Source organism: Artemia franciscana, unplaced genomic scaffold (assembly GCF_032884065.1).
Source record: "Artemia franciscana unplaced genomic scaffold, ASM3288406v1 Scaffold_5449, whole genome shotgun sequence".
In the NCBI taxonomy this organism is placed as follows: Eukaryota; Metazoa; Arthropoda; class Branchiopoda; order Anostraca; family Artemiidae; genus Artemia; species Artemia franciscana.
The window spans coordinates 10,427-20,316 of NW_027065808.1; the positions used below are offsets into that span (position 1 = coordinate 10,427).

Here is a 9,890-nt window from a genome sequence, read left to right on the forward strand (position 1 = left end):
CGCCATAATAGTTACGCGCCATTGTAGTTGTGTCCCTATGTCCCACCTGTGAATATAGATATATATATATATATATGGTTTTAACTACGTAAAACTTGCGAATATACAACATTCTTTGCTGTCCCATTGTCTTTGCATATAAATAGATTGTCAGGTTATCCCCTGTTTCCCCCGGTGTCCCCGTTGTAGTTGTGTCCCTGTGTCCCGGTCGTCATTTATATTCCCTGTGTCCCGGGTCCCGGTCATCATTTGTATCCCGGTGTCCCGGTCTGTATATACATTCGTTTTTTAGTTTTGTTTTTCTCCTTTATTTTTTTCCTTTTTTTTTCTTTTTAGCTTATTTAGATTTTTAGATTTTTTAGTTTTTTTTATTAGTTTTTAGTTTTTATTTCTTTTTAGTTTTTTTGTCCCGGTCGTCATTTATATCCCCCTGTTTCCCCCCGGTGTCCCCGTTGTAGTTGTGTCCCTGTGTCCCGGTCGTTATTTATATTCCCTGTGTCCCGGTCGTCATTTGTATCCCGGTGTACCGGTCTGTATATACATTCGTTTTTAGTTTTGTTTTTCTCCTTTATTTTTTTCCTTTTTTTTTCTTTTTTAGTTTATTTAGATTTTTAGATTTTTTAGTTTTTTTATTAGTTTTTAGTTTTTTTTCTTTTTAGTTTTTTTGTAGTTTTTACCTTCTTTTTAGTTTTGTTAATTTTTTTTTTTACTTGTGTCCTGGTCGTCATTTATACTCCCTGTGTCCCGGTGCTTTGTTGATTGCTAATCGAACATTCCTTTTGTCCTGGTCGCTTTCTCTTTGAGTGTCGTCATTTATTTTTTTCTTTTTTAGTTCTTTTAGTTTTTAACTTTTTTAGTTTTTTTTTAGTTTTTAGTTTTTTTAGTTTTTTACCTTTTTTTAGTTTTTTTAGTTTTTTAGCTTTTTTATTTTTTTTATTAGTTTTTAGTTTTTTTGTAGTTTTTGCCTTTTTTTTTAGTTTTTTGTCCTGGTCGCTTTCTCTTTGAGTGTCGTCATTTATTAGTTTTTTTCCTTTTTTTTTTTAGTTTTTTATTGGTTTTTACCTTTATTTTAGCTTATTTTTCAGTTTTTTCCTTTTTTTTAGTTTTTTTTTATTTTTTATTTTTTTTAGTTTTTTACCTTTTTTTAGTTTTTTTAGTTTTTTTAGTTTTTTAGCTTTTTTACTTTTTTTATTAGTTTTTAGTTTTTTTTTTGTAGTTTTTGCCTTTTTTTAGTTTTTTCAGTTTTTTTTTTAGTTTTTTATTGGTTTTTACCTTTATAGTTTTTTTAGTTTTTTAGCTTTTTTATTTTTTTTATTAGTTTTTAGTTTTTTTTGTAGTTTTTGCCTTTTTTTAGTTTTTTCAGTTTTGACGTCACCTAATCCAGTTTTTTCAGGTGACGTCACCTGACACATCCATCCACACATCCATCCACACATCCACAGACAGACAACTTATTTTTATATATATAGATATATATATATATATATATATATATATATATATATATATATATATATATATATATATATATATATATATATGTTTTTAACTACGTAAAACTTGCGAATATACAACATTCTTTGCTGTCCCATTGTCTGTGCATATAAATAGATTGTCAGGTTTACCGACTCTTGAACATGCAACATATAATGGTCCATGGGAAAACAATCCGTATTCAGATCTATACCTCATGATTCTAATGATTGCCCTTGAGCTTTGTTGATGGTGATTGCTAATCGACCATTCCCTGAGTCGCCATCGTCATTTATATATCCCCCTGTGCACCCCGGCGTCCCCTTTGTAGTTATGTCCCTGTGTCCCGGTCGTCATTTATATTCCCTGTGTCCCGGTCGTCATTTGTGTCCCGGTGTTCCAGTCTGTGATTTCTCTTTGAGTGTCCCGGGCGTCATTTATATTCCTTGTGTCCCGGTGTCCCGGTCGTCATTTATATCCCCCTGTGCCCCCCGGCGTCCCCATTGTAGTTGTGTCCCTGTGTCCCGGTCGTCATTTATATTCCCTGTGTCCCGGTCGTCATTTGTATCCCGGTGTCCCGGTCTGTATATACATTCGTTTTTTAGTTTTGTTTTTCTCCTTTATTTTTTTCCTTTTTTCTTTTTTTTCTTTTTTAGTTTATTTAGATTTTTAGATTTTTTAGTTTTTTTATTAGTTTTTAGTTTTTTTGTAGTTTTTACCATTTTTTTAGTTTTTTTTAGTTTTTTTTTTTACTTATGTCCTGGTCGTCATTTATACTCCCTGTGTCCCGGTCGTCATTTGTGTCTCGGTGCTTTGTTGATTGCTAATTTATATTATATTTATATTTATATTTTTTATATTTATTAATATTTTTTTAGTTTTCTTTTTCTCTTATTTTTCAATTTTTTCCTTTTTTTTAGTTTTTTCTTTTTTAGTTTTTAGTTTTTTTTTGTTTTTTAGTTTTTTTTTTAGTTTTTTTAGTTTTTTTAGTTTTTTTATTAGTTTTTAGTTTTTTTTTTTAGTTTTTGCCTTTTTTTAGTTTTTTCAGTTTTTTTTAGTTTTTAGTTTTTTACCTTTTTTTAGTTTTTTTTAGTTTTTTAGCTTTTTTAGTTTTTTTTTCTTTTTAGTTTTTTTTGTAGTTTTTACCTTTTTTAGTTTTTTTTCTTCTTTTGTATTAGTGTGAAATAATTCAGACGTCATATGCGGACAAACACGACGTCACTCGACAGACAGACAGACAGACATAACCCACAAACAACTTATTTTTATATATATTTATTCATATTTTTTTAGTTTTCTTTTTCTCTTTTACTTTTCAGTTTTTTCCTTTTTTTAGTTTTTTTCTTTTTTAGTTTTTAGTTTTTTTTAGTTTTTTACCTTTTTTAGTTTTTTTAGTTTTTTAAGTTTTTTAGCTTTTTAGTTTTTTTATTAGTTTTTATTTTTTTGTAGTTTTTGCCTTTTTTTATTTTTTTCAGTTTTTTTTTTAGTTATTAGATTTTTACCTTTTTTTAGTTTTTTTTAGTTTTTTAGCTTTTTAGTTTTTTTTTCTTTTTAGTTTTTTTTTTGTAGTTTTTACCTTTTTTAGTTTTTTTCTTCTTTTGTATTAGTGTGTAATAATTCAGACGTCATATGCGAACAAACATGACGTCACCTGATCCACAGATCCACACACAGACATTTTATTTATATATATATACTAGCTGTTGGGGTGGCGCTTCGCGCCACCCCAACACCTAGTTGGTAGGGGCGCTTCGCGCCCCCCCCAAGCCCCCCCGCGCGCGTAAGTCGTTACGCGCCATAATAGTTACGCGCCATTGTAGTTGTGTCCCTATGTCCCACCTGTGAATATAGATAGATATATATATATGGTTTTAACTACGTAAAACTTGCGAATATACAACATTCTTTGCTGTCCCATTTTCTTTGCATATAAATAGATTGTCAGGTTTACCGACTCTTGAACATGCAACATATAATGGTCCATGGGAAAACAATCTGTATTCAGATCTATACCTCATGATTCTAATGATTGCCCTTGAGCTTTGTTGATGGTGATTGCTAATCGACCATTCCCTGTCCCGGTGTCCCGGTCGTCATTTACATCCCCCTGTTTCCCCCGGTGTCCCCGTTGTAGTTGTGTCCCTGTGTCCCGGTCGTCATTTATATTCCCTGTGTCCCGGGTCCCGGTCGTCATTTGTATCCCGGTGTCCCGGTCTGTATATACATTCGTTTTTTAGTTTTGTTTTTCTCCTTTATTTTTTTCCTTTTTTTTTCTTTTTTAGCTTATTTAGATTTTTAGATTTTTTAGTTTTTTTATTAGTTTTTAGTTTTTTTTTCTTTTTAGTTTTTTTGTCCCGGTCGTCATTTATATCCCCCTGTTTCCCCCGGGTCGTCATTTATACTCCCTGTGTCCCGGTGCTTTGTTGATTGCTAATCGAACATTCCTTTTGTCCTGGTCGCTTTCTCTTTGAGTGTCGTCATTTATTTTTTTCTTTTTTAGTTCTTTTAGTTTTTACCTTTTTTAGTTTTTTTTAGTTTTTAGTTTTTTTAGTTTTTTACCTTTTTTTAGTTTTTTAGTTTTTTTTTAGTTTTTTAGCTTTTTTATTTTTTTTATTAGTTTTTAGTTTTTTTGTAGTTTTTGCCTTTTTTTTAGTTTTTTTAGTTTTTTAGCTTTTTTATTAGTTTTTAGTTTTTTTTGTAGTTTTTGCCTTTTTTTAGTTTTTTTAGTTTTTTAGCTTTTTTATTTTTTTTATTAGTTTTTAGTTTTTTTTGTAGTTTTTGCCTTTTTTTTCTCTTTGAGTGTCGTCATTTATTAGTTTTTTTCCTTTTTTTTTTTAGTTTTTTATTGGTTTTTACCTTTATTTTAGCTTATTTTTCAGTTTTTTCCTTTTTTTTAGTTTTTTTTATTTTTTATTTTTTTTAGTTTTTTACCTTTTTTTAGTTTTTTTAGTTTTTTAGCTTTTTTACTTTTTTTATTAGTTTTTAGTTTTTTTTGTAGTTTTTGCCTTTTTTTAGTTTTTTCAGTTTTTTTTTAGTTTTTTATTGGTTTTTACCTTTATAGTTTTTTTAGTTTTTTAGCTTTTTTATTTTTTTTATTAGTTTTTAGTTTTTTTTGTAGTTTTTGCCTTTTTTTAGTTTTTTCAGTTTTGACGTCACCTGATCCAGTTTTTTCAGGTGACGTCACCTGACACATCCATCCACACATCCATCCACAGACAACTTATTTTTATATATATAGATATATATATATATATATATATATATATATATATCTATATATATAAAAATAAGTTGTCTGTGGATGGATGGATGGATGGATGTGTGGATGGATGTGTCAGGTGACGTCACCTGAAAAAACTGGATTAGGTGACGTCAAAACTGAAAAAACTAAAAAAAAGGCAAGAACTACAAAAAAAAACTAAAAACTAATAAAAAAAATAAAAAAGCTAAAAAACTAAAAAAACTATAAAGGTAAAAACCAATAAAAAACTAAAAAAAAAACTGAAAAAACTAAAAAAAGGCAAAAAAACTACAAAAAAAAACTAAAAACTAATAAAAAAAGTAAAAAAGCTAAAAAACTAAAAAAACTAAAAAAACTAAAAAAAGGTAAAAAAACTAAAAAAAATAAAAAATAAAAAAAAACTAAAAAAAAGGAAAAAAACTGAAAAATAAGCTAAAATAAAGGTAAAAACCAATAAAAAACTAAAAAAAAAAGGAAAAAACTAATAAATGACGACACTCAAAGAGAAAGCGACCAGGACAAAAAACTAAAAAAAAAGGCAAAAACTACAAAAAAACTAAAAACTAATAAAAAAAATAAAAAAGCTAAAAAACTAAAAAAACTAAAAAAAGGTAAAAAACTAAAAAAACTAAAAACTAAAAAAAAACTAAAAAAGGTAAAAACTAAAAGAACTAAAAAAGAAAAAAATAAATGACGACACTCAAAGAGAAAGCGACCAGGACAAAAGGAATGTTCGATTAGCAATCAACAAAGCACCGGGACACAGGGAGTATAAATGACGACCAGGACACAAGTAAAAAAAAAAATTAACAAAACTAAAAAGAAGGTAAAAACTACAAAAAAACTAAAAAGAAAAAAAAACTAAAAACTAATAAAAAAACTAAAAAATCTAAAAATCTAAATAAACTAAAAAAGAAAAAAAAAGGAAAAAAATAAAGGAGAAAAACAAAACTAAAAAACGAATGTATATACAGACCGGTACACCGGGATACAAATGACGACCGGGACACAGGGAATATAAATAACGACCGGGACACAGGGACACAACTACAACGGGGACACCGGGGGAAACAGGGGGATATAAATGACGACCGGGACAAAAAAACTAAAAAGAAATAAAAACTAAAAACTAATAAAAAAAACTAAAAAATCTAAAAATCTAAATAAGCTAAAAAAGAAAAAAAAAGGAAAAAAATAAAGGAGAAAAACAAAACTAAAAAACGAATGTATATACAGACCGGGACACCGGGATACAAATGATGACCGGGACCCCGGACACAGGGAATATAAATGACGGACCGGGACACAGGGACACAACTACAACGGGGACACCGGGGGAAACAGGGGGATAACCTGACAATCTATTTATATGCAAAGACAATGGGACAGCAAAGAATGTTGTATATTCGCAAGTTTTACGTAGTTAAAACCATATATATATATATATATCTATATTCACAGGTGGGACATAGGGACACAACTACAATGGCGCGTAACTATTATGGCGCGTAACGACTTACGCGCGCGGGGGGGCTTGGGGGGGGCGCGAAGCGCCCCCACCAACTAGGTGTTGGGGTGGCGCGAAGCGCCACCCCAACAGCTAGTATATATATATATATATATATATATATATATATATATACTAGCTGTTGGGGTGGCGCTTCGCGCCACCCCAACACCTAGTTGGAGGGGGCGCTTCGCGCCCCCCCCAAGCCCCCCCCGTGCGCGTAAGTATAATGATCCATGGGAAAACAATCCGTATTCAGATCTATACCTCATGATTCTAATGATTGCCCTTGAGCTTTAGTGATGGTGATTGCTAATCGACCATTCCCTGAGTCGCCATCGTCATTTATATATCCCCCTGTGCACCCCGGCGTCCCCTTTGTAGTTATGTCCCTGTGTCCCGGTCGTCATTTATATTCCCTGTGTCCCGGTCGTCATTTGTGTCCCGGTGTCCCAGTCTGTGATTTCTCTTTGAGTGTCCCGGGCGTCATTTATATTCCTTGTGTCCCGGGCGTCATTTATATTCCTTGTGTCCCGGTGTCCCGGTCGTCATTTATATCCCCCTGTGCCCCCCGGCGTCCCCATTGTAGTTGTTTCCCTGTGTCCCGGTCGTCATTTATATTCCCTGTGTCCCGGTCGTCATTTGTATCCCGGTGTCCCGGTCTGTATATACATTCGTTTTTTAGTTTTGTTTTTCTCCTTTATTTTTTTCCTTTTTTCTTTTTTTTCTTTTTTAGTTTATTTAGATTTTTAGATTTTTTAGTTTTTTTATTAGTTTTTAGTTTTTTTGTAGTTTTTACCATTTTTTTAGTTTTTTTAGTTTTTTTTTTTTACTTATGTCCTGGTCGTCATTTATACTCCCTGTGTCCCGGTCGTCATTTGTGTCTCGGTGCTTTGTTGATTGCTAATTTATATTATATTTATATTTATATTTTTTATATTTATTAATATTTTTTTAGTTTTCTTTTTCTCTTATTTTTCAGTTTTTTCCTTTTTTTTAGTTTTTTCTTTTTTAGTTTTTAGTTTTTTTTTGTTTTTTACCTTTTTTTAGTTTTTTTAGTTTTTAGTTTTTTAGCTTTTTTAGTTTTTTTATTAGTTTTTAGTTTTTTTTTTTTAGTTTTTGCCTTTTTTTAGTTTTTTCAGTTTTTTTTTTCAGCGGACAAACACGACGTCACTCGACAGACAGACAGACAGACATAACCCACAAACAACTTATTTTTATATATATTTATTCATATTTTTTTAGTTTTGTTTTTCTCTTTTATTTTTCAGTTTTTTCCTTTTTTTTAGTTTTTTCTTTTTTAGTTTTTAGTTTTTTTAGTTTTTTACCTTTTTTTAGTTTTTTTTAGTTTTTTTTTAGTTTTTTTAGTTTTTTAGCTTTTTTAGTTTTTTTTATTAGTTTTTATTTTTTTTGTAGTTTTTGCCTTTTTTTATTTTTTTCCGTTTTTTTTAGTTATTAGATTTTTACCTTTTTTTTAGTTTTTTTTAGTTTTTTAGCTTTTTTAGTTTTTTTTTTCTTTTTAGTTTTTTTTGTAGTTTTTACCTTTTTTAGTTTTTTTCTTCTTTTGTATTAGTGTGAAATAATTCAGACGTCATATGCGAACAAACATGACGTCACCTGATCCATCCACAGATCCACACACAGACAACTTATTTTTATATATATAGTTTATATTTATTAATATTTTTTTAGTTTTCTTTTTCTCTTATTTTTCAGTTTTTTCCTTTTTTTAGTTTTTTCTTTTTTAGTTTTTAGTTTTTTTTTGTTTTTTACCTTTTTTTAGTTTTTTTAGTTTTTAGTTTTTTAGCTTTTTTAGTTTTTTTATTAGTTTTTAGTTTTTTTTTTAGTTTTTGCCTTTTTTTAGTTTTTTCAGTTTTTTTTTTAGTTTTTAGTTTTTTACCTTTTTTTAGTTTTTTTTAGTTTTTTAGCTTTTTTAGTTTTTTTTCTTTTTAGTTTTTTTTTGTAGTTTTTACCTTTTTTAGTTTTTTTTCTTCTTTTGTATTAGTGTGAAATAATTCAGACGTCATATGCGGACAAACACGACGTCACTCGACAGACAGACAGACAGACATAACCCACAAACAACTTTTTTTTATATAAATTTATTCATATTTTTTAGTTTTCTTTTTCTCTTTTATTTTTCAGTTTTTTCCTTTTTTTAGTTTTTTTCTTTTTTTAGTTTTTAGTTTTTTTTAGTTTTTTACCTTTTTTTAGTTTTTTTTAGTTTTTTTAGTTTTTTAGCTTTTTTAGTTTTTTTATTAGTTTTTATTTTTTTTGTAGTTTTTGCCTTTTTTTTATTTTTTTCAGTTTTTTTTTAGTTATTAGATTTTTACCTTTTTTTATTTTTTTTTAGTTTTTTAGCTTTTTTAGTTTTTTTTTTCTTTTTAGTTTTTTTTGTAGTTTTTACCTTTTTTAGTTTTTTTTCTTCTTTTGTATTAGTGTGAAATAATTCAGACGTCATATGCGAACAAACATGACGTCACCTGATCCATCCACAGATCCACACACAGACAACTTATTTATATTTTCTTGCTGTTCTTGTGATTCCTCGGCACGCTTTCTTTTCTTACTTTCTCTATCAGCAGCAAGCCTGATTTCTTGCTGTTCTTGTAATTCCTCGGCGCGCCTTCTTTTTTCACTTTCTCTTTTATCAGCAAGTCTGCTTCCGCGTTGCTCTGGTAGTTCCTCGGCACGCTTTCTGTTCTTTCTTTCTCTATCAGCCCTCAAGCCTGTTTCCTTGCTGTTCTTTTGATTCCTCGGCACGCTTTCTGTTCTTTCTTTCTCTATCAGCCTCAAGCCTGTTTCCTTGCTGTTCTTTTGATTCCTCGGCACGCTTTCTGTTCTTTCTTTCTCTATCAGCCTCAAGCCTGTTTCCTTGCTGTTCTTTTGATTCCTCGGCACGCTTTCTTTTCTGACTTTCTCTATCAGCAGCAAGTTTTTTGGCATAGACTCTTTGAGCATCTTCAACGGCTTTTGCCATTGTAAGTTCATCAGTCATTTTAAACTTAAACATTAATAGATTTCTATGTGAACATATGTCTTAAATATCTTGAATGACGTCACCGTCGTAGCAAAAATGACGACAACTAACTTGATGACGTCCGTCAACACAGAAACATGACATCACCTGACAGACAGACAGACACACAGACAGACAACTTATTTTTATATATATAGATATATATATATATATATATATATATATATATATATTATATATATATAATATATATATATATATATCTATTGCAATTCCCAATTCGATTAGCATTTGCAACCACCATCAACAAAGCTCAAGGGCAATCACTAGAAAAATGCGGTATAGATCTTAATACAGATTGCTTTACCAATGTACAATTGTATTTTGCATCTTTGAGGGTCGGTAAACCTGACAATCTATTTATACGCACAGACAATGGGACAGCGAAGACTGTTGTATATTCACAAGTTTTTTCGTAGTTAATTTGTATTGTATCTATCTATCTATCTACCTATATAAAAAACGAGTTGTGTGTATGCATGTTTGTTTGTTTGTAAAAAGAGCGTTTGCATATGACGTCATTATTAGTACATACGGCTTTGTATATGGACAGACAATGGGAAAGCCAAGAATGTTGTATATTCGCAATTTTTACGTAGTTTGAAACACATATATAAATCTATCTATAT

General features: G+C 29.7%; 1 long non-coding RNA gene across 1 annotated transcript; it reads right to left on the reverse strand.

Annotated features, from left to right (window-relative positions):
* Positions 1-7,064: 7,064 nt before the first annotated feature.
* Positions 7,065-9,331, reverse strand: LOC136043392 (uncharacterized). The gene is made up of 2 exons (XR_010621602.1): positions 8,195-9,331; positions 7,065-7,763 (listed from the first exon to the last, which is right to left on the reverse strand). It is a non-coding gene; the product is annotated as an uncharacterized LOC136043392 (long non-coding RNA).
* Between the last annotated feature and the right edge of the window lie 559 nt (positions 9,332-9,890).